Source organism: Oncorhynchus gorbuscha, linkage group LG10 (assembly GCF_021184085.1).
Source record: "Oncorhynchus gorbuscha isolate QuinsamMale2020 ecotype Even-year linkage group LG10, OgorEven_v1.0, whole genome shotgun sequence".
NCBI lineage: Eukaryota > Metazoa > Chordata > Actinopteri > Salmoniformes > Salmonidae > Oncorhynchus > Oncorhynchus gorbuscha.
Window position 1 is genome coordinate 30008491 of NC_060182.1, and position 24845 is coordinate 30033335.

The following is a 24845-nucleotide window of genomic DNA, read 5'->3' on the forward strand; positions in this document are numbered from 1 at the left end:
GTTTAGCATCGCCATAAACACGTTTAGCATCTCCATAAACACGTTTAGCATCTCCATAAACACGTTTAGCATCGCCATAAACACGTTTAGCATCTCCATCAACACGTTTAGCATCTCCATAAACACGTTTAGCATCTCCTGGTCTCCATAAACACGTTTAGCATCTCCATAAACACGTTTAGCATCTCCTGGTCTCCATAAACACATTTAGCATCTCCATAAACACGTTTAGCATCGCCATAAACACGTTTAGCATCTCCATCAACACGTTTAGCATCTCCATAAACACGTTTAGCATCTCCTGGTCTCAATAAACACGTTTAGCATCTCCATAAACACGTTTAGCATCTCCTGGTCTCCATCAACACGTTTAGCATCTCCTGGTCTCCATCAACACGTTTAGCATCTCCTGGTCTCCATCAACACGTTTAGCATCTCCTGGTCTCCATAAACACGTTTAGCATCTCCATAAACACGTTTAGCATCTCCATAAACACGTTTAGCATCTCCATAAACACGTTTAGCATCTCCTGGTCTCCATCAACACGTTTAGCATCTCCTGGTCTTCATCAACACGTTTAGCATCTCCATAAACACGTTTAGCATCTCCTGGTCTCCATAAACACGTTTAGCATCTCCATAAACACGTTTAGCATCTCCTGGTCTCCATAAACACATTTAGCATCTCCATAAACACGTTTAGCATCGCCATAAACACGTTTAGCATCTCCATCAACACGTTTAGCATCTCCATAAACACGTTTAGCATCTCCTGGTCTCAATAAACACGTTTAGCATCTCCATAAACACGTTTAGCATCTCCTGGTCTCCATCAACACGTTTAGCATCTCCTGGTCTCCATCAACACGTTTAGCATCTCCTGGTCTCCATCAACACGTTTAGCATCTCCTGGTCTCCATAAACACGTTTAGCATCTCCATAAACACGTTTAGCATCTCCATAAACACGTTTAGCATCTCCATAAACACGTTTAGCATCTCCTGGTCTCCATCAACACGTTTAGCATCTCCTGGTCTTCATCAACACGTTTAGCATCTCCATAAACACGTTTAGCATCTCCTGGTCTCCATAAACACGTTTAGCATCTCCATAAACACGTTTAGCATCTCCTGCTCTCCATCAACACGTTTAGCATCTCCTGGTCTCCATAAACACGTTTAGCATCTCCATAAACACGTTTAGCATCTCCTGGACTCCATAAACACGTTTAGCATCTCCATAAACACATTTAGCATCTCCTGGTGTCCATCAACACGTTTAGCATCTCCTGGTCTCCATAAACACGTTTAGCATCTCCATAAACACGTTTAGCATCTCCTGGTCTCCATAAACACGTTTAGCATCTCCTGGTCTCCATCAACACGTTTAGCATCTCCTGGTCTCCATCAACACGTTTAACATCTCCTGGTCTCCATAAACACGTTTAGCATCTCCTGGTCTCCATAAACACGTTTAGCATCTCCATAAACACGTTTAGCATCTCCTGCTCTCCATCAACACGTTTAGCATCTCCTGGTCTCCATAAACACGTTTAGCATCTCCATAAACACGTTTAGCATCTCCTGGACTCCATAAACACGTTTAGCATCTCCATAAACACATTTAGCATCTCCTGGTGTCCATCAACACGTTTAGCATCTCCTGGTCTCCATAAACACGTTTAGCATCTCCATAAACACGTTTAGCATCTCCTGGTCTCCATAAACACGTTTAGCATCTCCTGGTCTCCATCAACACGTTTAGCATCTCCTGGTCTCCATCAACACGTTTAACATCTCCTGGTCTCCATAAACACGTTTAGCATCTCCTGGTCTCCATAAACACGTTTAGCATCGCCATAAACACGTTTAGCATCTCCATAAACACGTTTAGCATCTCCATAAACACGTTTAGCATCTCCTGGTCTCCATAAACACGTTTAGCATCTCCTGGTCTCCATCAACACGTTTAGCATCTCCATTAACATGTTTAGCATCTCCATAAACACGTTTAGCATCTCCATAAACACGTTTAGCATCTCCATAAACACGTTTAGCATCGCCATAAACACGTTTAGCATCTCCATCAACACGTTTAGCATCTCCATAAACACGTTTAGCATCTCCTGGTCTCCATAAACACGTTTAGCATCTCCATAAACACGTTTAGCATCTCCTGGTCTCCATAAACACATTTAGCATCTCCATAAACACGTTTAGCATCGCCATAAACACGTTTAGCATCTCCATCAACACGTTTAGCATCTCCATAAACACGTTTAGCATCTCCTGGTCTCAATAAACACGTTTAGCATCTCCATAAACACGTTTAGCATCTCCTGGTCTCCATCAACACGTTTAGCATCTCCTGGTCTCCATCAACACGTTTAGCATCTCCTGGTCTCCATCAACACGTTTAGCATCTCCTGGTCTCCATAAACACGTTTAGCATCTCCATAAACACGTTTAGCATCTCCATAAACACGTTTAGCATCTCCATAAACACGTTTAGCATCTCCTGGTCTCCATCAACACGTTTAGCATCTCCTGGTCTTCATCAACACGTTTAGCATCTCCATAAACACGTTTAGCATCTCCTGGTCTCCATAAACACGTTTAGCATCTCCATAAACACGTTTAGCATCTCCTGCTCTCCATCAACACGTTTAGCATCTCCTGGTCTCCATAAACACGTTTAGCATCTCCATAAACACGTTTAGCATCTCCTGGACTCCATAAACACGTTTAGCATCTCCATAAACACATTTAGCATCTCCTGGTGTCCATCAACACGTTTAGCATCTCCTGGTCTCCATAAACACGTTTAGCATCTCCATAAACACGTTTAGCATCTCCTGGTCTCCATAAACACGTTTAGCATCTCCTGGTCTCCATCAACACGTTTAGCATCTCCTGGTCTCCATCAACACGTTTAACATCTCCTGGTCTCCATAAACACGTTTAGCATCTCCTGGTCTCCATAAACACGTTTAGCATCTCCATAAACACGTTTAGCATCTCCTGGTCTCCATAAACACATTTAGCATCTCCTGGTCTCCATAAACACGTTTAGCATCGCCATAAACACGTTTAGCATCTCCATAAACACGTTTAGCATCTCCATAAACACGTTTAGCATCTCCTGGTCTCCATAAACACGTGTAGCATCTCCTGGTCTCCATCAACACGTTTAGCATCTCCATAAACATGTTTAGCATCTCCATAAACACGTTTAGCATCTCCATAAACACGTTTAGCATCGCCATAAACACGTTTAGCATCTCCATCAACACATTTAGCATCTCCATAAACACGTTTAGCATCTCCTGGTCTCCATAAACACGTTTAGCATCTCCATAAACACGTTTAACATCTCCTGGTCTCCATAAACACGTTTAGCATCTCCATAAACACGTTTAGCATCGCCATAAACACGTTTAGCTTCCCATCAACACGTTTAGCATCTCCATAAACACGTTTAGCATCTCCTGGTCTCCATAAACACGTTTAGCATCTCCATAAACACGTTTAGCATCTCCTGGTCTCCATCAACACGTTTAGCATCTCCTGGTCTCCATCAACACGTTTAGCATCTCCTGGTCTCCATCAACACGTTTAGCATCTCCTGGTCTCCATAAACACGTTTAGCATCTCCATAAACACGTTTAGCATCTCCTGGTCTCCATAAACACGTTTAGCATCTCCATAAACACGTTTAGCATCTCCTGGTCTCCATCAACACGTTTAGCATCTCCTGGTCTTCATCAACACGTTTAGCATCTCCATAAACACGTTTAGCATCTCCTGGTCTCCATAAACACGTTTAGCATCTCCATAAACACGTTTAGCATCTCCTGCTCTCCATCAACACGTTTAGCATCTCCTGGTCTCCATAAACACGTTTAGCATCTCCATAAACACGTTTAGCATCTCCTGGTCTCCATAAACACGTTTAGCATCTCCATAAACACGTTTAGCATCTCCTGGTCTCCATCAACACGTTTAGCATCTCCTGGTCTCCATAAACATGTTTAGCATCTCCATAAACACGTTTAGCATCTCCTGGTCTCCATAAACACGTTTAGCATCTCCATAAACACGTTTAGCATCTCCTGGTCTCCATCAACACGTTTAGCATCTCCATAAACACGTTTAGCATCTCCTGGTCTCCATAAACACGTTTAGCATCTCCTGGTCTCCATAAACACGTTTAGCATCTCCATAAACACGTTTAGCATCCTCTGGTCTCCATAAACACATTTAGCATTTCCATAAACACGTTTAGCATCTCCTGGTCTCCATAAACACGTTTAGCATCTCCTGGTCTCCATAAACACGTTTAGCATCTCCATAAACACGTTTAGCATCTCCTGGTCTCCATCAACACGTTTAGCATCTCCATAAACACATTTAGCATCTCCTGGTCTCCATAAACACGTTTAGCATCTCCATAAACATGTTTAGCATCTCCATCAACACGTTTAGCATCTCCTGGTCTCCATCAACACGTTTAGCATCTCCATAAACACGTTTAACATCTCCTGGTCTCCATCAACACGTTTAGCATCTCCATAAACACGTTTATGCAAGACATGGGATATTCTGCCCAAACTCTATGCCCTGGGGGCTCCAGCCTTGTTCCTGCAGCTAACCAGTGCTTAATTTGGGAAACCAGGTGAAATCTGTTGGGGAACATCGATATTAACATGTTTTCTCAACAAAACCATATTTCACTAAACTGTTGACAGCTCCCCTGCGCGCTGGAGAATAAAGGAGAGAGAGAGGAGGAGATGGAAACACATGGAGGTGAGATATTCTATAGAGCTAATGGGAATGTGTCACCCAATTGATTAGGAAAATATTTTTTTAAATCCCTATTACTAAGCTGAACAAAATCAAATACGAATTCAATAATTGTAGGCTAACTGTAAACCGCCCTGCACAATCAATGTTCTCTCCCAGACTCATGAATCGACATTTAGAGCGTAGCATAAGGTAACTAGTCCAGCCAGTATGCATGATAATACAGTCCACACTCAAAGGAGATCACTAGAATGTGTTTAATTTTGGAGTATAGGCTAGAACAATGTATGTACCAAAGACACCTTCAATCACTTTGTTTTATGTTTCCCTGCCATCCGTAATAGACTAGATATTGTATAATGGCACAATGCTCATTTTAATTCTATTTAGTGTTTTCGGGCTCATAGGCTGTACTATGCATATGGGTGATTTGAATGAATCATCACCGTAGAAATTGCTGTCCATTTCACTGTGTTAGATTTTGAAACAACATCCACAACGACCCTGTTTTACACCTGTTGTTGAAATGGATCAGGAGGTAGGAGGAAGACAATAGACCTGTCTGACAGGCTACATGGAGGGAGACAATAGACCTGTCTGACAGGCTACATGGAGGGAGACAATAGACCTGTCTGACAGGCTACATGGAGGGAGACAATAGACCTGTCTGAGAGGCTACATGGAGGGAGACAATAGACCTGTCTGACAGGCTACATGGAGGGAGACAATAGACCTGTCTGACAGGCTACATGGAGTGAGACAATAGACCTGTCTGAGAGGCTACATGGAGGGAGACAATAGACCTGTCTGACAGGCTACATGGAGGGAGACAATAGACCTGTCTGACAGGCTACATGGAGGGAGACAGGCTACATGGAGGGAGACCAATAGACCTGTCTAGACCTGTCTGACAGGCTACATGGAGAGAGACAATAGACCTGTCTGACAGGCTACATGGAGGAGACAATAGACCTGTCTGACAGGCTACATGGAGGGAGACAATAGACCTGTCTGACAGGCTACATGGAGGGAGACAATAGACCTGTCTGAGTGGCTACATGGAGGGAGACAATAGACCTGTCTGACAGGCTACATGGAGGGAGACAATAGACCTGTCTGACAGGCTACATGGAGGGAGACAATAGACCTGTCTGACAGGCTACATGGAGGGAGACAATAGACCTGTCTGAGAGGCTACATGGAGGGAGACAATAGACCTGTCTGAGAGGCTACATGGAGGGAGACAATAGACCTGTCTGAGAGGCTACATGGAGGGAGACAATAGACCTGTCTGACAGGCTACATGGAGGGAGACAATAGACCTGTCTGACAGGCTACATGGAGGGAGACAATAGACCTGTCTGACAGGCTACATGGAGGGAGACAATAGACCTGTCTGACAGGCTACATGGAGGGAGACAATAGACCTGTCTGACAGGCTACATGGAGGGAGACAATAGACCTGTCTGACAGGCTACATGGAGGGAGACAATAGACCTGTCTGACAGGCTACATGGAGGGAGACAATAGACCTGTCTGACAGGCTACATGGAGGGAGACAATAGACCTGTCTGACAGGCTACATGGAGGGAGACAATAGACCTGTCTGACAGGCTACATGGAGGGAGACAATAGACCTGTCTGAGAGGCTACATGGAGGGAGACAATAGACCTGTCTGAGAGGCTACATGGAGGGAGACAATAGACCTGTCTGAGAGGCTACATGGAGGGAGACAATAGACCTGTCTGACAGGCTACATGGAGGGAGACAATAGACCTGTCTGACAGGCTACATGGAGGGAGACAATAGACCTGTCTGACAGGCTACATGGAGGGAGACAATAGACCTGTCTGACAGGCTACATGGAGGAGACAATAGACCTGTCTGACAGGCTACACATGGAGGGAGACAATAGACCTGTCTGACAGGCTACATGGAGGGAGACAATAGACCTGTCTGACAGGCTACATGCAGGGAGACAATAGACCTGTCTGACAGGCTACATGGAGGGAGACAATAGACCTGTCTGACAGGCTACATGGAGGGAGACAATAGACCTGTCTGACAGGCTACATGGAGGGAGACAATAGACCTGTCTGACAGGCTACATGGAGGGAGACAATAGACCTGTCTGACAGGCTACATGGAGGGAGACAATAGACCTGTCTGAGAGGCTACATCAGCACAGATCAGTTAAGACCAGTAGCCACCTTTAAGACCCAGGCACGGAGAGGAGGAGGAAACTGTGGGAAACACCCGCTGAGGGTAGGAGGGGTTACCAGTCAACTGCCTGCGAACATGCCTCACCGAGCCAATGCTGTTGTTGTGTTTTTATCAATTCACTATGAAATAGCACATCATTAGCTTGGTTACGAGTATGTTTAGCTATCATTCCACTCCTTGTCATTCTAAACATCTGTGTCATGCAGTATGTCACGGAGTACAAGGAGTGGAATGTTAGCTAAACAGATTGGTACCCAGGCTAGCACATCACAAGGCTCCCTGGAATGTCTCCCTGCCTCTCCTATCCAGCTTAAAGTCACACACATGATTCAAACAGGATATTAGGATTCAAGTTCTAGCTCAAGAACTCAGAGATGAGTGTCATGCTTGATTAAATGCTACCACTTGAGGTGAGCAGACACACACACAAACACAGAGATAGACACACACACACACACACACACACACACAGAGAGATAGACACACACACACACGCACACGCACAGCCACAGCCACACCAAGATGCACCCAACTCCATTGGAAGGAGGGCTTTCATTTTTAATGCAGGGTCAGGGTCTCTCGGCGAATAACCACTTAGATAAATTGTGTGTGTGTGTGTGTGTGTGTGTGTGTGTGTGTGTGTGTGTGTGTGTGTGTGTGTGTGTGTGTGTGTGTGTGTGTGTGTGTGTGTGTGTGTGTGTGTGTGTGTGTGTGTGTGTGTGTGTGTGTGTGTGTGTGTGTGTGTGTGTGTGCGTGTGTGCGTGCATGTGTTTGCGTGACCGTGTGTATGTGTGCTCACGAGCGAGCATGTGCGCGTGTGTGTGCGTGTGTGTGCGTGTGTGCGCGTGTGTGCGCGTGCGTGTGTGTGCGTGTGTGTGCGCGTTTGTGTGCGTCAGTCTGTGTGAACACGTCCGTGTCATCCCCGGCGCTCCTGTGACATTTCCAGTGGGATATTTCAGTTCCTGCCGTCTGGGTTTGTGCTAACACAATTACAGCAGGCTAATGAACAGAGCACCCAGATAAAGTACCCGCCACGCACACTTCCGCTCAGCATTTCAATCTCCTTTAAAGGCTACATTTGCATCTTTAATATAAATGAAATCCCTCATTAATGTGCAGATGGCTGATCAGATGTGAGCAGGGTGGCAGTTAGCCTAGTGCTTAGAGTGTTGGGCCAGTAATCGAAAGGTCGCTGGTTCCAATACCCGAGCCGTCAAACCTGTCAATGTGCCCTTTTGCACGGCACTTAACCCTAATTTGCTCCAGAGGCGCTGTGCTACTCTGCCTGACCCTGTAAAACAACACATTCCACTGCACCTATCCAGTGTATGTGACAATAAAACATCTAATATTATTTTATATTTTTATATTAAAATTGACACCATTTGCCCTCCCTCTTTCCCCTGCACTGCCCTCTGAGCTTTGACTCTGTGCCCTGGTATTAGACATGCTTGCTTTCAAATTTTTGCATAGTCACTCTACCCCTACCTACATGTTTTGATTTGATGTTCCATCTAGTAGAAATGTGCTATTGTGACAGTGATTGACCATAGTGGATCCAAATTAAGATTCCAGAAATGGAAGATTCCACTGTGGAGGTTTATAGGGGAATGCTTCAGGGCTCTCTCGCACGGGGCAGCTCTAGCCGCGTTATCTGCCGGAAAACTGGGGCTGGCTATGGATGTGGTTCTGATTAGTGCGGCTAGGGCCTGAAAGCGCTCCAGACATGCACGGCCAGAGCCAGGGGAATATGGGATAGGGTTAGCACGGCTCCCCGCCTTATTACGCTTTATACAAGCGATGACAGCACACACCTGTTTCCTTACTGACCCCCGTACCCCCTACCATCCCTAGGGGAATTACACTCTATTGGAGTGAGATGGGCGTTGGAGGAGGGGGGTTGGTAGCCACTGGTATGTGGTAAAGGCCGGTGATTCAGGCAATTCATCCAATCAAGCAATTAAGTAATTCAGCACACCTCTGAAATATAAACAGCCGTGGCCCACTTGGGAAAATAAGCCTGGATATTATAGCCTTCTGTCTGGGTCTATACCACACTAATGTACTGGCACTCATTTAACATGTAGGATCCGGTTATACTACCACATTACTACAGGCATTTAGTAGTATCTACTCCAGTGAATGAGTACTTAGGGGGAGAGATGAAGGGATGCAGAAACTGAACAGGCACCGTGATTGTCCCGCTCCACCAGCATCCCGACTCTCCACAGCACTCTGTTTGTGAGTTGGAGTAGTACATACACACCCCCACTAATCAGCAAACACTCAGGAAACTCGCAACAAAAACAGTTTTTACGTAAACCAACATAGCATTCCCTAAGTCTCTATACTGTCGTGTTAGTTGTACACAAATACACAACAGCATTCGTTTGGTTGTAACAGTTTATGAGAACGCCCTCCTGTTACTTAGTAGGGGACGTGATATAGGGATGTATTGGAGGCCCTGACTCAAACAGAGAGCCAGAGCTATTCCTCTTGGCCTGCTCCCTGGCCTGCTCCCTGGCCTGCCCCCTGGCCTGCTCTCTCTTCCTCACGGCCCAGAGGATCTCGACTCATCACTGGAGTCTCTCAGCCACGGACGATTCAACAGGAAATTGGGAAGAATGGCTGGGGAGTCGGCAAAGCTGGCTACGATTGGGAGAGGATTGACCCTAGGTAAACACTCCAAGCCAAACACACATGCACACACACAGACACAGTCATGTAAATGATATGGACTATACAGGAGTTGTGTGCAAACAGTCCCACTAATATGTGCACACAAACACACACCAAACATCCGTCGTACTAGCTACCATCCCACAGTAAAACATATCGATTGCCCATGACTGGGACTGGGGGACATTCAGTCAGTCTTCCTAAAGACCAGTATACAAAGGGGGTCATTGGGGCGTGAGAGCAGGGTCGTGTGAGAGGACTTGGCCTGCCCTGCTGTGGATCACACCCTGCATTACTCTGCATAGCTGTGTCTCCAAAGACCTCTTATCAGGCCTGGGGTTAGCAGGGCTGTATATGTAACAACCAACACTACTTCTTCCCGAACTTGAGATGGGATCACATTGTCAAATTACTCTGGGACCAAGGTGAGTAGGACAAAGACATCAAGTGTGCCTCAGTTACACACAGTTACACACACGCACTACATCTGTCCCGGGTGTAAAGCTGTGTTTCTCAGACAGATAGTCATTAACAAACGCACAGAGATACACATAGAAACACACACAAACACAAATACACACCTAAAAAGAGCTCAAAAGGTTGCAAAGAGAGAAGTTTACATTTAATGACAGAAGTCTCTTAATTTCACTTTGTGGCCGTCTGAGTATCAACCAATTCATTTTCCTAAAAATCCCTTGGAGTGAGTGATGTGCTAAGCCCCCTGCTAAACTTAAAGCTAAAGCTTCTGCTCCACTGGTCATTGAGCCCAGAACCACTGGAGGGATTTGTAAGGCTAACAGCTGTTTGGGCTGTGGCTGGGGGGTTGTCATGACTAACAGTCCTCCCCTCATCATCGTCATCCTGCTATGCTATACTAGAGAAACACTGCAGTTAGTTCCTTCACAAATAAGACATTTGTGATTTTTTTCAAATGTAACCCGGGGGAAAACATCTGACAATTATCAGCCCAGTTCCACTGTAATGTGATTGAGGTCTAATGTGGCAGTAGGTGATCAACTGAAATGCATGTGTAAATAAACACACAAGCACAAACACATTCGGAAACCGACTCCCATGCCAAGACAGCCAGAGGCACACAGCTGATCTGTTCTCCTTCTCCCCTGAACTGTGATAGTTAGCAGGGAAACATGTGAATAGAATCTCATCCGAGGGAAGGTATGTGAACCCTGACCCCTGCCCACGACCCACAGCAGGCCAGGTTCCTCCATGCGCTGCCAGGATAATCATTTCCATAGCAGGCCATTGGGACCACCAGAGAGAGGGCGAGGGGAGAAGAGGGCTTCAAAGCTGGCTGGGTAACGATTGCACACGCCAGGTCTGTTAAAGGATTCATAAAGGAATCACGCTGCCGATGTTCCACAGAACAGGCCATGTTTCTCAGCCCATGTCTCCCTCCTTCTCCTCCTCCCCCTCCACCTCCACACCGCCGCTGGCTAGCTTCTCTCCAAATCATGACCAAGCAGCACATGTTACAGGAACACAGAACACTGCCTGGGCTAGCACTGCATCCATGTATGTCATAGCAACACCAGCTAGCTACTAGACTAGAGCACTGCATCCATGTATGTCATAGCAACACCAACTAGCTACTAGACTAGAGCACTGCATCCCTGTACGTCATAGCAACACCAGCTAGCTACTAGACTAGAGCACTGCATCCTTGTGCGACATAGCAACACCAGCTAGCTACTAGACTAGAGCACTGCATCCATGTATGTCATAGCAACACCAGCTAGCTACTAGACTAGAGCACTGCATCCCTGTACGACATAGCAACACCAGCTAGCTACTAGACTAGAGCACTGCATCCATGTACATGGGCACTGGATGCAGTGCCCATGTTGTCTAGCTCAGTTGGTAGAGCATGGTGCTTGTAACGCCAGGGTAGTGGGTTCGATCCCCGGGACCACCCATACGTAGAATGTATGCACACATGACTGTAAGTCGCTTTGGATAAAAGCGTCTGCTAAATGGCATATATTATTTATTATTATATTATAGCAACACCAGCTAGCTACTAGACTAGAGCACTGCATCCCTGTACGTCATAGCAACACCAGCTAGCTACTAGACTAGAGCACTGCATCCATGTACGTCATAGCAACACCAGCTAGCTACTAGACTAGAGCACTGCATCCTTGTACGACATAGCAACACCAGCTAGCTACTAGACTAGAGCACTGCATCCATGTATGTCATAGCAACACCAGCTAGCTACTAGACTAGAGCACTGCATCCCTGTACGTCATAGCAACACCAGCTAGCTACTAGACTAGAGCACTGCATCCATGTAAGTCATAGCAACACCAGCTAGCTACTAGACTAGAGCACTGCATCCCTGTACGTCATAGCAACACCAGCTAGCTACTAGACTAGAGCACTGCATCCCTGTACGACATAGCAACACCAGCTAGCTACTAGACTAGAGCACTGCATCCATGTATGTCATAGCAACACCAGCTAGCTACTAGACTAGAGCACTGTATCCCTGTACGTCATAGCAACACCAGCTAGCTACTAGACTAGAGCACTGCATCCATGTACGTCATAGCAACACCAGCTAGCTACTAGACTAGAGCACTGCATCCTTGTACGACATAGCAACACCAGCTAGCTACTAGACTAGAGCACTGCATCCATGTATGTCATAGCAACACCAGCTAGCTACTAGACTAGAGCACTGCATCCCTGTACGTCATAGCAACACCAGCTAGCTACTAGACTAGAGCACTGCATCCATGTAAGTCATAGCAACACCAGCTAGCTACTAGACTAGAGCACTGCATCCCTGTACGTCATAGCAACACCAGCTAGCTACTAGACTAGAGCACTGCATCCCTGTACGACATAGCAACACCAGCTAGCTACTAGACTAGAGCACTGCATCCATGTATGTCATAGCAACACCAGCTAGCTACTAGACTAGAGCACTGTATCCCTGTACGTCATAGCAACACCAGCTAGCTACTAGACTAGAGCACTGCATCCATGTACGTCATAGCAACACCAGCTAGCTACTAGACTAGAGCACTGCACCGCTCAGCAACACAGTGGTATTGAAGAAGCGCTATTCATCCGTGAAGGCCATGCAGGTCACCCAGCATGGTAACACTGAGAAATGCCACTCTTCATCCTGGCCTTTCATTTAACCCTTTCAAATCCCCACAGGGGGGGGTGCTCTTTTCCACACATTCTTCTGGCGATGTGTAGTGTACTTCAGATGCATGGCACTAGGAGGTCTTCTGCTCTGACATGGAGAGGCAAGGATTACAAACCCTATGACTGCCTCAGGCCTTGTGACGTTAGGGAGCAGTGATCACCGTGATACATCAGGAGGAGCAGGACAAGGACATGAATAATGAGTTAAACAAAGGGAGAAGGGAAATATCCTTTCCCTGGCATGTAGTGGTCTGTAGTATAGCCCTCCCCTCCCAGAGAGATCAATAAGCTCATTCAAATCCTTTAATGGGGTATTAATTAGGAGATTACTGAACACCAGCCTGCACTTCACCCCTCCTCTGTCTGCACTGAGGCACTCAGTGGAGACCACTGTCTCAGGACAGGACTGCATCAGGCCCCGAACTCAACCCCAGCTCCCAAACTGATGGTGCTATGTCAGTATAGACCTCGGTCAGAAGACATGACATGACAGCTGGACCAGAACTCAACCACAGCTCACCTCACACACCACTGGTCCAAAGTCAGTGGAGAACACTGACAGAGGACATGACCGCATCTGGACCAGAACTCAACCACAGCTCACCTCACACACCACTGGTCCAAAGTCAGTGGAGAACACTGACAGAGGACATGACCGCATCTGGACCAGAACTCAACCACAGCTCACCTCACACACCACTGGTCCAAAGTCAGTGGAGAACACTGACAGAGGACATGACCGCATCTGGACCAGAACTCAACCACAGCTCACACACAGCTGGTCCCATGTCACTTGAGCCTAAATAATGGCTTTGACAGGAGATAGGGTCATCACTTTTGACAGCATCTTTTGATTTAAACAAAACCTTCCATGCATATTTGCCAATGGAAGAAGTGGTAAGAAAGTTACTATTTGGACCTGAATGGCAAAACATTCAAATAAAATGCTCTTGGTCACACACCTAATTAGCAGATGTTATTGCGGGTGTAGAGGAATTAAGAAATATATAAATATTTGGACGAGCAATGTCGGAGTCCAGGATGTATAGCCAATATGGACAGTATATGGATAGAATATGTAGTATATCTGAAGGATGTGGCCACTCTCAGGAGATAAACGTGCTCAAAGTTGAGCCATTTTGCATAGCCCACCATACCATGAGACATCCATTCTTAATCACTGGAAAATACATTTAAGTTGAATTGTATTTTCTAATTACTGCCACTAAGATGGCCGCCAGTTCACCCACCGTCAAATGTCAACTTAAATGGTCATGCCAATTCTAGTATCTATATTTCTATGATTTCATTAGGTTTCCTATGGACAGTATAATTTCAAAAAACAGATATTCCATTCAAGTCAACATTCTCTGATGTGTGGACCTCCAACCATCATTATGTTACCATTTAAACGTTTACATTTCAATTGTATTTCCATTTTAGTACATTTATCAGCCAAAACATGACACCCACCCTTTAAGAGCATGTTTTGTCTCAACTGATGGCAGGCACAACACAAACACCTCAGATGATATAAAATAAGCTACAACGTATGCGAATATGAACCTTTATATTTATATGACCTTTATAGCGGAAAAAAATTACACTTTTTTTAATAAGCTTATAATTGATATCAATTTCAACCGTTTATCTTTTGCAGTGATTAAGACTCATAGTATGGTGGGATATGCTAAATATTTAAACTTTGAGCACCTCTATCTCCTAAATGTTTTGGCATTCGGGTCCAATACAAACGGGCAAATATGTATGGAAGGTTTTGTTCAACTCAAAAGGGGTGCTGTCAAAAAGTGATTGAATTCAAATGGATTTACCAGATAGAGACCTTGACAAAGAGGCCACAGAGCTGCGAGAATGGTTAACAAGCTACCCCTCACCCCATTTCCCAGGGCCAACCCCCTTCTGAAGGCACCATCCCTCCACACTTTCAGTGTTTTGATGACACCAGATGTCAGTCTCTTCAGCACTGAAGTAAACACCACAGGGGAGGAGGGACAATAGCCGTAGACGGACGGAGGGAGGGAGGGAGGGAGGGAGGGAGGGAGGGAGGGAGGGAGGGAGGGAGGGAAGGAAGGAAGGAAGGAAGGAAGGAAGGAAGGAAGGAAGGAAGGAAGGAAGGAAGGAAGGAAGGAAGGAAGGAAGGAAGGAAGGAAGGAAGGAAGGAAGGGTGTTGTTGCTGCTACATGTGAATCCTTGCGCCGATAAATAAATAAACACGGGCCGTTTCAGCCACAGGTGCTCCGGCAGGGGGTGAAATAGGGTCTCTTGACCCAGCTAAGAAAGGGCAGTGTGGTGCGAACACCCCCCTCTACACTCCCCTCTCCTCCCTCAGAACCAGGGTCTGGACTCCCTGTCCTGTCCCCATAGGGAGCTGATTTGTTGTGCTGGTGGTGTCCGTACGGCCGGGCTTTCCCAGTCCCCAGGGCCAGGCTCCTCCTGTGATTCCCTCTCTATTAGTCTTACATACAGCCCTGGCCTGCTGAATTATTACCATCCCTCGATACACAGAGCAGCAGCTTGGTAATAGACTTAATGCAGTATATCGGACAGGAGAGAGAAAATGACAAGAAATAATCTATATGTAATAGTAGCAAACGATCAACGCATAAGACAAAATGATGAGATTTTGTGAAGAATAAACTACTGACTTTGCTTTAGTTTCACATTGGGGAGGAATTTATAGCAGACTGTTGTGTGGGGGAAAAGACACACAAAGTGTAGATATACACACACACACACAGTGTACTGTAGACACACACACACACACACACACACACACACACACACACACACACACACACACACACACACACACACACACACACACACACACACACACACACACACACACACACACACACACACACAGTGTACTGTAGACACACACACACACACACAGTGTACTGTAGACACACACACACACAGTGTACTGTAGATGCACACACACACAGTGTGGTGGTGTTCTCATTAGGAACTTAGACCTGCCTAGAGCAAAGTCTCAGCTGACATCCCTAAACTAACACTCTTCAAAACACATTTGGGGAAGAAAAAAACAGCATTAGCCGGGAAATGTGTTGAGTGAATTCATCTCCATGCATTTCTACAGCCTCCTCTCACAGAATGCTACAACAGCACATCTGGTAGAGCAAAGTAACAAAAGCCTGTGATAGGTCACGGCGACAGCAGGCAACAGATGGTAGAGTGTGTGATGGCCTGGACCTACGGGATGAGAGATATGCTGATGTTGAAATAGAGATGGGTCCTGGAGTACGGGAGTGCAAAGCTTTCAAAGTTCTTTCCCACCAGGTCTGACGCACCTGAGCTAAACAGGGTGTCCTACTGGCCTTAAGGCCTCAGTACCCAGAACAGTCTTTGTGTTGCTATACAGAGCCAACAGCAGGGCAAGTTAGAATACTATACCAGATAAGAACACTAAGCCCTGATAAGGCAAGCACTATGTTACCAAACCACTGCAAAGTCATTTTAATTATTGGGTGAGTGTAATAATAACTTACACTTAGAGGGTCGTGTGCTCATAGACACACACACAAACACACACCATCACGTGTTGTCTTTGACTAAGCACTCAACAGAATGAGGTGGACCAGCCAGTGTCCTGATCAGGAGGAGTGCTATGCATGCAGACTAAGAAGTTCCCAGGCTCCTGCCCAGACTGTCAATATCATTGTCACCGTCAGACTCGTCGTCCCAGGAAAGCCCTTCCTCCCCTCGCCTCTCTGCTGCAAGCCAGCAACCAGTGTCTAAAATCTATGTGACGAAAAAACACCAGTCTAACTTTGGCCATGGCTCAGGGCTACAAATATAATCCTCACCCACCATGATTATTACTTGTGTTATTGTTTTTCTATTTGTTCTACTATTTCTCTATTTTTCTCTCTGCATTTTTGGGACTGGCACGTAAGTAAGCATTTCACTGTCTGTATACGCCTGTTGTTTACGAAGAATGTGACAAATACAATTGGATTTTATTTGAATTGTGAAGGATGATGTGTGGATGGTGATGTGTTGGTGTGTGCATATTATCACGATCCTTGCTGTAGGTGCTGATACGATATGTATTGCGATTCTCACGATTCTGTAAGTATTGCGATTCAATACTGTGATTTTATTGCGATTCGCTGTTTCAAACATATTGCTCACCATATGTCTACTGCAGAGGGACAGGAGAGAGCCATGAGAAAATGAGTTTTGATCAGTCTTGGAAATAAAAGTGCTGAAAACGTATTGGCTCCCTATTTAAAAATATGATGGAAAACAAGCTATGAAAGAAAAATACTATTTTGGTGCAGGTACAGCCAACTAGAGCAAAAAGTAATATATTTTTGCAATATGTGCCTGAATCTCTCAATCTAGCCGTAAGACAGACATTCCTAATTCACAGGATAAAAAAACTTTTTAAAGTATTTTCATAAAAATGTTATTATGTTGTTGTCCCAGAAACGCCTTCTTGAACATGTGAACTTTAATGCGTCTTAATAGCAAACTCGTTGGTGATCTATAAATATGAATACAAATTAAAGTATGAGCCTAGTTCATTTCTCACAGAGAAACTAAGGATTCTTCCTGGCTAGCCTTGAGATAATGGAGGGGATGAGATAATGGAGGGGATAGTCATGCCGTGAGATAGGTCCTGATTTGTCTGCCATGCCACATAATGGGGTCTTCTCCGATCAGCGAATACTGCAGATCATTTTTTAAAGATCATAGCAATGGACAACTGCAAACATGTTTCTATAGCTCTCAACAACATTGCTCCCCTGAACTGAACTGCCGCTATAGAGAAAGCTAAGTGGGAGAATGTTGTGATGGACTACATTCTGGAGGACGATGAGCTCCACCTGTACCCGAATACCCGAGGCCCGATCCAGAATTCTAAATGATATCACAGGTCTGGGTCGGAAATGATTGTCACGGGTCTCGGGTATGTGTAATTTTAACAGACTTGTCCGGAAGGACCCATACAGATCAGAATGTGACTCCTGCAGTAGAGAGAGAAAGATACATTTGATCATTTATGCTGCTGCTCTTTGCTTTTCACGAGAGTCGCGCGTGTAGCTTGTTGTTGTTGGCCAATCATAAATCATCAAGAGGAAAATAGGCAAAAGTTAGGAGATTATCTAATCAATGGAAGGTGGAATTAAAATGATGGAATAGAAAGAGAAGGATAGGCTACAAAGACCAAGAGCCAACATATTCTGAATGGAGTTGTTGTTATTTGTAACTGTGTCGGTTGAGTGCATGCAGCCTCAATAAGTTGCTTGGTTTCTAACGCCAGCTAACATTATACATTGTATCTCATTTAGTCAGAAATCTGTTTGTAGTGTTAGTTGTTAGCTAGCTGGCTGGTTAGCTTTACCTGCATATTAATACTGCATAATTTCATGCATGTTGGGGATTTTCTGGCACTTGTCTAGAAGGTGGAACAACATGTTTTTCGAAATTTCAAATAAGCATAACTTTCCCATGTTTCCCCAAACTGCAGTGTATAATATACAATTCTGAAGCTTTGAGCCTGTACTTTTATAAAATGTACAAAAAGCCAATCTTGGAAATGGCAAATGAGACTAAAATAGGAAATATGGAAATATAGGAAATATAGGAAATATTTTTTAAATCATTAAAAATTACCCCCCCCCCCCCATCACTAATACTGCCAGGGGTTTATTACTCCAATAATGTGGAATGGGCCCATCCTCTTCAAGTCAGGTGTACTGTATGGATAACAAACAAAACACATGTACAGTATTTACACATATAGGAGCTTTTGAGGAATGAGTGCTGATGAAATTGTGTTTACTCCTGACAAAAACGTCCAATAGATATTCAAATTGAATTTGAGAAAACAAACGGCATATTTGCTGTGGCAAAAATCTAATGGAATACTAATCACTGAGTTAGAGCCCATGTTCTTCACAGAAGACCGTGACTTTGATAACATCGAATATGTCTGCCTCCTCCATTTTCTTCACCTGTCATTTTCCCCCCCAAAAAATGTAGAAGAGAAACTATTTCAGTCTCTGTCCCTTTGATCTAGGTGCCCTTTTCCAGCGGAGCCAGCTTCAAAACATTTCAGACATAAAAGCTCCACTATCCCTGACAGACCAGAACCTTGAAAGAGAGGATAGGAAAAAGTAGAGGACAAAAATACCAAAGAATAGTTTGTTATTACTGAAATGAATAGAGTCTACTGCAATAACAAAACATTTCAAATAGGTAAAAATAAGAATTTCAACGAATCAACAATTACACGGATTCACTAATTGAAACAGAAGTGATAGGGTTTATCACTCTGGGATGTTGTCCATACACACCTGGGGAAAATAGCATTTTGTTCGTTTGGAACAGTTTGGATCTTTGAGACAAAGATAGATGCACTGAGTGATGTGTCAGTGGCCTGTTTAGGGTGGGAGCTGTCAGGGACAATCATTCCACATAACATAACTCCCTGTCATTCAAGCAGATAAGGGCCATAAAGGTCCGATTCAAATGCTTACTTCTACCCTACTGTTCTGTTTGACATCATCTATGACTGTAATTTATACAAAATAATTGCCTACAGGCACCGATTCGAGGACACAGAAATACACGGTGACTGGCATTCCATACTAAGTGGGGTATTCATGGCCCAAAAGCTGGCAGGTGGCGATATTGATCTGGTACTGATCGTTTCGTCTTACCATCCAAACGCATTGTATGCACCCCGCAATGCACTTGTATCCTCCATGGACTGGTTCGTACCTAAAACATTCTCCATTCAGGCTGCAATGGCGTCCATTTCCTCCTTGATTTAATGGTGAGAAGACCGAAACAGTTTTGTAAAATATGCCTCTACTTTCTTTATGAAACACCATTTTCCACCACCATGCTAGTGGCTAATGATACTTCCTGACGTTGCACCCTGTGTTCAGCCAGGGGTAACACTTCAATCACACCGACAGCATCATTGCATTATGGTACACCAAAAGTCCGTTCCTTTCTAATGGAACCGTGCGTTTGCCTTGCAGCATTGGGTTGCACAAGCAGTTGCAATGCATTCTGTGTGGTGCCTATGCTGGATTTATCCAATGTATGCATGAAATTGTATGGTTTGACAGAAATGGTAGCTGAAGGTGAATGTTTAACTTTTGTTGCACACATATCCAGTTGATGCTGCGTTCCATTTTGCATAATGTTGCCGTTAGTGTGATCAATGCATAAACAACAGACCGCTGCAACCTGATTGGCCAAATGCAATATTCAACATTTCAACAACAACAAAAATGTTTTTACAATATGCAACATGGGAGACTAGCATGCCTAGCCATTAGCCACTGTAGCATGGTGGTGTGGAATTGTGTTTTACAAAGTATGCATATTTTACCCATGTCTGCCTTCTTGCCATTAAATGTACTTAATGAGAAAACAGACACCTTTGCAGACTGAATGGAGAATGTTTTAGGTATGAACCGGTCAACATGGGACACGAGTCTATTGCCGGCTGCATACAATGTATTTGGATGGTAAGATGGAAAGACTCAATATCGCCATCTGCCGCCTTTGGGCTAGGGTATTCATGGCCTCTCTCATCTAAATGTATTATTTTGGCCTGCGCGTGGCTTGTCCCACTGTCCACTGATAAACTATGTGTTTATGTGACCCACACTTTTCAGATGACATGCATGCTGAGCACATATTGCACTGAGTGCATGAGAAAACAAATTAACAGACATGCAGTCCAGATTTAAAGCAAAAATAAGACAAATGTATGGAGTCTTTATAGTATAAGCTACTGTAGCTAAGGAATGACTCCAGCGTCCATATGATATTCAAATAACTCCCGATTGTAAAACGTCTTATCATATATGGCTATGGCTACTGTAGCCTATCAATTACGGTTTGGTCTCAGTTGATATGGCCAGACATTTTTCCTCCCCAAAGGAGATGCAAAGGGAACCAAAATAAAGATTGCCTTAGGGCAGCCAAACATGAGCGCGGGAACCATGACACAAAGCCCCCAGTGAGCGCCCCTCAAAACAATATCACTCACCGTTAGTTGATTCATAACGCAAGTAAGGGTCTAAATCAACCAGATTTCCCCACTATTGTGACAATAGGGATACATGCCTGTTGTATTACGTGGCTAGGCTATCAAATCAAATAGCAAGATGAGCGCGATGAAAGCTAACAGATGTCTGCAAAAATGAAATCAATATATTTAAGTGGACCCATTTGTAATTATTGAAAATTGTGGAAGAATAGCCTAAACGGTTCGCACATCTAGTGATTGCTTCTTAGCCTGTCATCCACATTATGCTATTTATGAGTAGCAAGACCACACACCAATGTGTAGACTAAATAAAACTTGGATGGTAGTCTATGAAGTGGCCCTGAAATTCTCCAATAGGGCCCCCATAATGAAAAATAGTGACCGTTTTGGTTACGCATAAAAATACCTTCGCATCCCTTTAATCATATAGCCTATCCGTAGGATAGAAAAGCCTAATAAAAACGTACTTGCATATAGTACTTATATGTCTACCAATGGTGCATACCCTGTGGTTGTGTGAATAACATCACGGCTAGCACCGCATGCATGTAGGCTACAAATCTAAACACACTGCAATAGGGAATCCTAACAAAAGCGGGACACCACCAAAATGCTTAATCCCCTAGATAAATTCGGAAATAAAAGGAATCACACTCCAAGAGAAATCTGAAATCCACTCTGATGTCTGAACATGAATATGCATTGTGGGCAAAACAAATCCGATCGCCTAAATGCGGAGTCTAAAGTGGAGGTTATATCCGAGCTTCTTCCAACACGTTCCAGCATAGTCATACCACTTTTATCCGATTTTCTCGGCATTGAAATGTAATGCACAGGCTGCATCCAACAGTCATCCCCAAACCAATCGTCACCTACGCATTCTGTGTAAAAACAAATATATACGATTACATTAAAGTGCACGTTGATGCGACATTAAAATAATGGTATATCCAACTGCGTCAAGACATGTCAAAGCTTCTGAAATTACTTCAATAAATTGCCATTTACGGCTTTATTTTTCTCTAGGCAGTGACACAGTGGCAAGCTCTATGTGTGCAAGTTATGGAGTTGAAAATTACATTGCATTTTCTATTCTCCTTTTCTATTCTCCTGCAGTGATCTGCACACATTCTGCATGTAAGAGAACGCCCCAGCTATGTAGCCTTCACACGGCTGCTTGACACCTACTTATGTCCATTCGTAACCAGTCTACTTTACCAACTTGCCAATCATATCAAATAGGGCGTTCAATTATTTCGCCAAACAATGTGGTCTGCCCAAACCTGAATAGGCTGGGGGAACGCAGATAGCCTAATTGAACCTAGAGGATTCCCTCAAACCGCATTCATTGAGTCCTCGGTTGCCTATTCGAATTATATTAATACTACGACACAGGGAATAGAAACAGCCGGGGAAGAGACATCCGGGGAGAGAGAAGGAATGTCAGTCCCTCAATCGAGCCACAAACTAAGCTACAAATGGCACTGTAATAACCACGTTATAAGTGAAGTTGCAGCAGAAAAGTTTTGCTCTACTTACGGATAATTGTGATCTTGGGGTTTGTTTTCTTCAGCATGGTTAAAATATTAAACTTGAAGGCATTTCCACGACTGTCACGATTCTCGCCCAAAAGCTCCGCGTTCCGACTCTTGAGCTTCTCACAGCATGAATGGAGTGGTATGCGGTCTGAGCTCGCAATAGCAAGTAAAAGCCTTGTTCTGAGCGGTATGAATGCTCGCTGCCGCTGTCTGCTTGGTCGCGTCGCCGCCTACCGCGTGTAGGTGGCAGCGTTGGGCACGGTAGTGGCCTCTGCATTTGACTTGGTGACAGCTCTGTTATAAGGGCAACGTCGTCAGTCAGCCTTCTTTCCAAACACAGATTGATTGAAGGTCATTTTTTTTCATGAAGTTTAATCATTCCAACATAATAGGCCCAGACTAAACTTGGGTCTCAATTTACCGTTGAGAGTTAGAATAGTAGAATACAAGGTGTAGATCCTACATTTGGTTCTGCATCAGCAGTTTTTCTCTTAATTTATCAGTCACTGAACATCCCTCAATTAGCCGTGTCAGCTAACATGTTTAAATTGGTAAATTAGTCTATCTAGCCAGTTATCTACACTGAACAAAAATGTAAACACAACATGTAAAGTATTGGTCCCAAGGTCCATCATGTGCTGAAATAAAAGACCCCAGAAATGTTCCAAGCTTATTTCTCTCTAATTTTGTGCACAAATTAGTTCACATCCCTGTTACTGAGGAGTTCTCCTTTGCCAAGATAATCCATCCACCTGACAGGTGTGGCATTTCAAGAATCTGATTAAACAGCATGATCATTACACAGGTGCACCTTGTGCTGTGGACAATAAAAGGCCACTCTAAAATGTGCAGTTTTGTCACACAACACAATGCCACAGATGTCTCAAGTTATTAGTGATTGTGCATTTTGCATGCTGACTGCGGGAATGTCCACCAGAGCTGTTGCCAGATAATTGAATGTTCAGTTCTCTACCATAAGCCGCCTCTAACGTAATTTTAGAGAATTTGGCAGTACATCTAACCGGCCTCACAAACACAGAGCCCAGTAGCCATGCCAGCCCAGGACCTCCACATCAGGCTTCTTCACCTGCGGGATCGTCTGAGACCAGCCACCCGGACAGCTGATGAAATTGTCGGTTTGCATAACTGAAGAATTTCTACACAAACTGTCAGAAACCGTCTCAGTGAAGCTGATCTGCGTGCTCGCCCTCACCAGGGTCTTGATCTGACTGCAGTTGGTGTCGTTTGATGACCACTGGCATGCTGGAGAAGTGTGCTCTTCACGAATAAATCCTGGTTTCAACTGTACTGGGCAGATGACAGACGTATGGCGTCATGTGGGCGAGTGATTTGACAATGTCAACGTGGTGAACAAAGTGCCCCATGGTGGCGCAGGGATTATAGTATGTGCAGGCATAAGCTACAGACAATGAACACAATTGCATTTTATTGACAATAATTTGATTGCACAGAGATACCATGATGAGATCTAGAGCCCCATTGTCGTGCCATTCGTCCACCGTCATCACATCATGTTTCAGCATGATATCCATGGCCCCATGTTGCAAGGATCTGTACACAAGTCCAGGAAGCTGAAAATGTCGCAGTTCCTCCATGGCCTGCATACTCACCTGACATGTCACCCAGTGAGAAAGTTACGGGATGCTCCGGATCGACGTGTACGATATCCAGAAACTTCGCACAGCCATTGAAGAGTAGTGGGACAACATTCCACAGGCCACAGTCAACTTCCTGATCAACTTTATTCGAAAGAGATGTGTCGTGCTGCATGAGGCAAATGGGGGTCATCCACGTCCCTAATTTTTTAAAAGATATCTGTGATATTCTGTATTCCCAAATTCATAGGCTAGGGCCTAATTGATTTATTTCAGTTGACTGATTTCCTTATATGTGTAACGAAGTTCGTCTGTTGTTTGAAGAGAGTCAGACCGAAATGCAGCGTGTAGGTTACTCATGACTTTTAATGAAGATAATGCGGTACATGAAATAACTGAAGAAGAAAACAACAAACGATTGAAACTAATTATAATAATAATAATATATATAATATATTATAATTACAGCCTATCTGGTGACTAACACAGAGACAGGTACAATCACCCACGAAATACAACGCGCACTCAGGCTACCTAAATACTGTTCCCAATCCGAGACAACGAGAATCAGCTGACTCCAATTAGGAATCGCCTCAGGCAGCCAAGCCTAACTAGACACACCCCTAATAATACACACTCCCAATTAATACAAACCCCAATACGAAATACAACATATAAACCCATGTCACACCCTGGCCTACCCAAACATATAACAAAAACACAAGATACAATGACCAAGGC

The 24845-nt window shown here is 44.4% G+C and overlaps 1 pseudogene; it reads right to left on the bottom strand.

Moving 5' to 3' along the window:
- The window catches only part of LOC124045843, a 329729-nt pseudogene extending 307074 nt beyond the window's left edge, over positions 1-22655 (bottom strand).
- Between the last annotated feature and the right edge of the window lie 2190 nt (positions 22656-24845).